Genomic DNA, 6,989 nt, shown 5'->3' with positions numbered 1-6,989 from the left:
ATGCCAAGTGAAAATAAACAGCCTGTGAGTGGGAAGAAAACTTTCCTAGTCTGGTGGGCCAGGAGTCCACATGCCCTCAGCCATACCAGCTTGGGCCAGGGTCTGGGGTCCCAGATATAGACCAAAGAAGTGGAAAGGTGGTGATAGGATAGGTTGCTCAGGTCAAAATTTCACTGTAATTTGGATTATAAAAGTAATATACACTCATTATCGAACATTGAAACGTTAGTCCTCAGAATCCTGGTGCGTTCTGACCACTCACAAACTGTATTCTCTGTCCTTCTCCATGGTGTACAAACGTGAGTGTGCACAGGAACAGCATCCTTGTTGTTTTCCTCTGGGTATACTGATCCAAGTTTACCTGCATGGGTCTTCACAGAGGTCCTCCAGTGTCATGAGCCGGTGGTTTTGGTGACTTTTATGGAATAAAAGTTCCCATTCATCACACTTTTCCTGAAAACAGCAGTCAGAGCAGGAAGGCTTTTCTTGTCTTAGATGAGGAAGAAACGACGGAACTGAGAGGCTAAGAGAGCTCAGTTTCATCAGAGACCAGGAGTCATCCGGACCCCTGAGGAGAGGACTTCTCTTTCGAAATGTTTCTCAGGAGAAAAGAACCATCTGCTTCATTTTAGTGACAAACCTTCCTGGATCCTTTGAGTTACTTTTCCCTATTCTCTTTACCTGCCTGCCATGTCCACCACAGATGCTCCCGAAATGCCCACCCAGCGGTGGCAGACGAGTGCCCCTTGTGGGACTGGGCAGTTGAGGCTCGACTGAAGCCATCCCCCTTCCCCACAGCTCCTGCCCACCTCGCCAGCCCACCGGAGGAAGTGCTTCTGCCTCGGCTTCAGAACATAGCTGTAAATGTTTCTTTTTTAATGGAGAGAAATTATGTGTCTTTTTTTTTTTTTTTTTGGCTACACACTAGCAATTCCACATCTTACCCCATCATCCCCCAGGCCTCGCTCATGCTCTCAGGACACACAGGGATCCTGGGTGAGCCCAGCATGCCTGCCTGCCTGCCTTCCTCTCCAGCCTCAGCTCTTCCCCAGCCAGTTCCTCTCCATATTGGATCGTTACACAGCTTCACTCCCTATTCTCTCTGCTAATCATCATCTTCTTCACTCTCCCTGTGTCCTCCTTTGGGTGGCCAGCTAAGATGTCTGTCACCCCTGGAAGCCTTCCCACAGCCCATCACCTTCCCCTTCTCTTTCTAGAATTACCCATCCTCTCAAAATATGTGTAGACATAAACTGAATGACATATTGTTTTGAAACCTGCTTTTTTCCCTCAACATTTTTTCTTGACAGTTGTTCTAAGAGCTCCCTAATAGCCTGTGGTGAGGACGTACATGAGGTGTTGCATGACTCACCTGTTGACAGACACTTAGGTTGTTTCCACTTTCATTATTAGAGACAATGTTGCAAAGAACATTCTCACACACACATCTTTGCACAGATGTGGAAGAAGAGTTCAGGATGAAATCTGAAGGTAGAATTGCTGGGTTAGATGGCGTATACACGCTTTAAGTTTTGAAAATTCCAAAGAGCTCTCCAAAATGCAAGTACCCATTTCCACTTCCACCGACCCTGAAACGACTCTCACTACTCCTCCAAGCCTATTGGATTCGAACCCTGGCACATCCTTTTCAGAGAGCTGCTCCGCGGTGTCTCCCAGGAATCCAGGTTTCCAGAGCTTTCTCCGGGCTTTCCTCTCCCTCTCCCAGTAGCTGCGGATGTAAACTTTCCAGGACCAGAATGTCTTTGGGGATCAGGGCCACATCTGGGATAGGGACTACAACAGTAACCTAAGGCCTTTAAGTACTTAATGCAAAGCCTCTTTGTTTTGCTGATTGACTTGCTGGGGTTTTGACATGCTTTCTTGTTTTGTTTTGTCCTTTCTGTGGCTTTGGAAGTGGCAGGTGCCCAGAGAATGTGCATGTGAATCAGCTGGTGGGTAAAAGGAAGTAGCAGGTGACAATCTTGGTGGCATCAGTAATAATGGCTTTAGCCCAAATAGTTGTTCAGGGTCTCGAATCTCCCTACATGCACATATCCATCCATTAATCAACTCGTTCATTCATAAAATAATCACAGAGCACGTTCACGTGCCAGACAAGCACTGTGTTTGGGTTTGAGATGTGGAGTCATTAAACAAATAGGTTTGGGGCAACAAGGAGAGGGGGGTTCATAGCAAAGTTCCCAAAGTAGGAAGGAACACAGTGTAGGAAGAGAGATGAGACTCAAGGGTGCTGTATCCCATGCGTTTTGAAATTTACCCCAAGACCAATGAGAAACCGCCAAGGAATTTTAAACCAGACTTCAGTAACAGGTTTGATTTTCGATGTTAAAGCATCCCTCCCTTCGCACTGAGGTGTGAGAATCCAGGTGACAGCAGGCTTGGAGGAAGGCGCTGATGTCAACATGGGGTAGCAGACTCACTTGGTTTCCAGTGCCCTGGATAATTCGGATTCCTTCCCTGCTCCTGGCATAGGGCTGGGATCAAATGACAATGGCCTTGAAATTGGGCAAGTGTTGGGGGAAGGGTGGACAACCAGGCCTAGCTCTTAGTGTCTAGCCACGCCTTCCCCACTCTGCTCCCAGCAGTGCTGGGCCAGAGGATGGCACCCTCCATTTGTCCTTGTAGAAGAGAGGAGTGACTGGACAGGCAGGATTGTGGGCCTGAAGCATCTGGCTCCCTTTCACATTGACTTTTCCTCACTATCACTCCCACACCGCCTGCAGAAAGCCCAGAAAGACAGTGGAGGCTCCAAATTCATGAGGCTAAAGTTTTTGGAATGCAGTTAGCTGCTAAACCCATCTGCTGCCACAAACTGAGCGAGTTCCCTCATCTACCACTTCCTTTAACTCAAAACCGCCCTACAGGAGGGCAACCTGCCCTATTATACAGTGGAGGAAGCTGCCCTTCTGAGAGGCTGAGTTACCCCAGGTCCCACACCTGTGAGGTAGGGCCGGGTCTCATCTGGGTCTCTTCACCTTTCTCTAGTATCTCAGAAGTTTGACATTAAAAACTTCCCAGGTGTTTGGCATCAGAAGACCCGTGGATTCTTCAGGCCCCTTACTTCCCTCTTGGCTGGGCCACTGTCCTGGTCGTCAGCCCACTAGGCCCTCAGAATGCAGGAGAACCTGGGGATCTTGTCACCCCGCAGCACTCAGAGTCCTTACTCCCCTCATTGGAACATGCACCGCTGGAAGGCCAGCCTCTGCTCTCAGCTGTGTCCTTTTCCCCACCACCCTGGAGCCTGACCTGACACACAGCAGACAGGGGTGGCTTGGGGGCGGCAAGATAAGTTTCTGTGGGGTAGTTGAGAGATCATGGGCAGAGCTCCCGGTAACCTTATGTTTTCAGAGTGGCCCAGTGAAAAGTGAGTCGAAGCCAGGCTATCCTAGATTCTAAGAGTGCAAAGATAAGGCATATAAGTGTGCTCACTTGGAAGGCAGGGGGATGTAATGGTTCAATACATGGTCTCTGGGCCCACATCCTCCTGACTACAGGCTAACCCTGTGAGCTTGGACACGTTACTCAGCTTCTCTTTGCCTCCGTTTCCCCATCAGTAAATGGAGATGTGTTTGTACCTATCTCATAGGGCTGTGATAAAGAAGAAATGAGTTAACATGTACATGCTTAGAATAGAGCCTGCAAATACATTGCTAAAAGATAAACCGAGGCATATTAAAATTTTAAGTTATTATTTGAGCAAAAATTAATTGAAATTGGTCAGTATCCAATCTAGAAGGGAGCTCAAAGAGCTGTATAAAATAAAAGACGGGAGTGGGAACAAAGAAGTCATACCAGGCAAAAAAGCGGACTGCTTTCAGGAGATGGCAAGGGCTTATCAGGCAGATTACCTCAGTGCTGGCGAGGTGATTCCTGATTGACTGGTTAAGATTTCATTTCCGGGAGAGCCCAAACTGTAATTAAGTCTTGATTTAGTGACATGTGCTTAGTTAGCATCAGCCACTAAATTCTAGGCCTTATTTTGTTTGTTTGTTTGTTTTTCAAATTTTTAAATTTATTAGTTTCAAGTATACAATACATTGGTTAGACATCCATATAGTTCGTAAAACAGCCCCCCCCAATTGCTCTTTCCCTCTCCTAAACCTCCACTTAGCCAACATATTCACTCTAATTGCATTCCCTATACCGCACTCCCCATCACCTTATCCATCCGTCAGCTACTAATTTGTACTTCTTTAACCCTTCACCCATTCTCCCAGCCCCCCAAACTCTCCATTCTCTGTCCATCACCAAATTGTCCACTATATTTGTGAGTCTTTTTGATTCGTTTTTTCTTTTTATTCCTTAGATTCCACATATAAGTGAAATCATATAGTGTTTATCTTTCTCTGTCTGACTTAGATACCTTCTGGGTCCATCAAAGCAATATGTTTTTCCATTCCCTTCCTTTTAGTCTATGTCTTTTAATCTGAAGTGCATCTCTTATAGACAACATATAGGGGTTTTGTTTTCCTTTCCACCCTATCTTTTAGTTGGACCACTTAATTCTTTTCCATTCGAGGTACTTATTGATAGGAATGTAGTTGTTACCATTCTTTATTCTTGTTTGTGATACATGTTTTTTCTTCTTAAAGAAGTCCCTCGAACATTTCCTGCAATACTGGCTTGGTGGTGATACATTCTTCAGCTTATTTGTGTCTCTTTATCTGTCCTTCAACTCTAAATGACAGCTTTGCTGGATAAATTATTCTTGGTTGTAGATCCTAGGTCTTCATCCTGTTAAATATTTTAAATATTTTTTGCCAAGCCCTTCTGTCCTGTACAGTTTCTTTTAAGAAATCAGCTGCCAGTCTTATGGGTGTTCCCTTATAAGTAACTATCTGTTTTTCTCTTGCTGCTTTAAATATTCTTTCTTTGTATTTTACCTTTGGCACTTTAATTATGATGTGTCTTGGTGTGGGCCTCTTTGTTCCCTAATTTTTGGAATTCTCTGAGCTTCCTGGGGTTTTATGTCCATTTTCTTCACCAGGTTATGGAAGTTTTCCATCATTATGTCTTCAAACAGCTGTTCAACATCTTGATTTTCTTCAGTTACATCAATCAGATGGCTATTTGGACTCTTAATATGCTCCTTAAATTATTTTTATAGTCTTGGCATCTTATCTCTTGCCATTCTGATTGAATGTCCTTGGCTTTCCCATCCTCTAGATAGGGCATTTAATCTTTTTCTTTAATCCTTCTGTTTATTCCTTTGTTTATTTTATTTAATATACTTCTCATCTCAGATAATGTGTTCTTCATTTCAGACTGGTTTTCTTTTATAATTTCCATTTCCATTTTTATGCTTTTTATCTCTTTGTTGAAGTTCTCACTGAATTTAACCAAAAGTTCATTGAGCATCTTTATAACCAGTATTTTGAACTCTGCATTTTTTAGATTACTTGACTCCATTATATCTGGATCTCCATTCTGTTCTCTCATATGGTTTTTGTTTCTTCGTCTTCCCATTTTGGCTGCCTTTCCATGTCTGTTTCTATGTACTGAGCAAAGCTCCTAAGTCTCCCGGTCTTATTAGTGTGAATTTGTAAAGCAGGTGTCCAGTGGCACAGTCCTGAGAGGGGCTCAGCTATAGGCCAAATTTAGCCCCAGCCTCTGCCCCTCTGGGGCCACCTATTAAGATTCAGCAAGCAATCCACAGATGCTGTTCTTATAGTTGCCTCAAAAGGCTACACCAGAAACTGAGGCCAGCTGCCTCGGTTTGAATCTAGTGTGAATCTAGGTGCTGCTCAGCAAGGAGCGCCTGACTTGCTGAGAATACACTGGATGTGGCTTGGGTGGGGCCACAAGTTGGGGGAGGTGGGGTTTCAGGGAATCCTCTGGGCGGAGCCACCACTGTTATCCAGTCTGATGACCTCATAGCAATGGCTGCACTGTGTCCACGTACTGGGATGGGGGACGGCTCAACAGGGAACAATGGATACCGCTGGCACCTCTGTACAGAGCAAGTCTCCCCTCAGCCCTTACTCTGACAACGTCTCCCTGTAAGTCCGTGGTGCCCCCTGTGCGCAGCCGAATAGGCACTGGTGCTCAGAGCGAGCAGGTCCATCACCGTGAAAATCTCCTCATGGTTGTGGTCCCTTTGAGAGGCTTCTGCTGCTGCTGCAGCCTCCGTCTCACTCAGCCACTGGAGACCAGGCAGCCCCGTGTCCTCACCCTGTCCTACCTCCTGCTATTGCAGGGTGCTTTCTTGGATTTCTCCCTCGTTGTATGACTTGTTCATCAAGATCCCAGGTGATTTTTTCTTGCTGCTGCTCCTTGCTTGTTTTTGTCACAACTTTGATTTGGTCACTGGAGGGATGAACAGAGCCTCTGTCATCTACAACATTTTGGTTGCCCTCTTTTTTTTTTTTTAAAGCCTATAGCATCTAGTATTCCTAGGCGGTCTCCCACCCAAGTACTAATCAGGCCTGACCCTGCTTAGCTTCCGAAATCAGAGATTAGATCAGGTGTGTTCGGGGTGGCATGGCTATAGATTCTGGGCCTTGTCTTTAACAATGAATAACATTTGTTCTTCTTGTCTTGACTTCAAAAGACTTACCATTCGGTGGAGGGACTGACCCGCAATTATTAGGGTATAGGACACACTCCCGAAGAGGGGACCGAGTACCCGGCATTAGCTTGGACCCTGTTTTTGAAGCCGCGGATGCTCTGACGATGTTCCCATTTTAAGCTTCTGACAGCTTCTGCTTCACAATTGGGAAATGATTATTGTTTGGGGGAAAATTCTTAAAAGTTAAAGCCAGAAATTTATTGTTGAATTGAAAGTTTACATCCATAAGTCGAAGTGTCCCATTGGTAGCTGTAAATAGTTGTCCTCGCTGGGAGCAGAGTTGCTTCTGAGAAGGTGATTCTGGTGACAAGGGAGGACAGCTGATGACCAGGATGGGGGAGGAATAGTTTATTGCGCTCCCGGGCTCAGAGAAGGCTGGGGGAAGGGGTGGGGCTGGCTC

At 45.6% G+C, this 6,989-nt stretch overlaps 1 pseudogene; it reads right to left on the bottom strand.

Moving 5' to 3' along the window:
- Window positions 1-6,392: 6,392 nt before the first annotated feature.
- Window positions 6,393-6,513, bottom strand: LOC118614098 (annotated as a pseudogene).
- Between the last annotated feature and the right edge of the window lie 476 nt (window positions 6,514-6,989).

This window comes from Rousettus aegyptiacus, unplaced genomic scaffold (genome assembly GCF_014176215.1).
Source record: "Rousettus aegyptiacus isolate mRouAeg1 unplaced genomic scaffold, mRouAeg1.p scaffold_m13_p_2, whole genome shotgun sequence".
NCBI lineage: Eukaryota > Metazoa > Chordata > Mammalia > Chiroptera > Pteropodidae > Rousettus > Rousettus aegyptiacus.
Note: the sequence above shows the minus strand (reverse complement) of the source record. Positions and strands in the feature narration are given on the sequence as shown.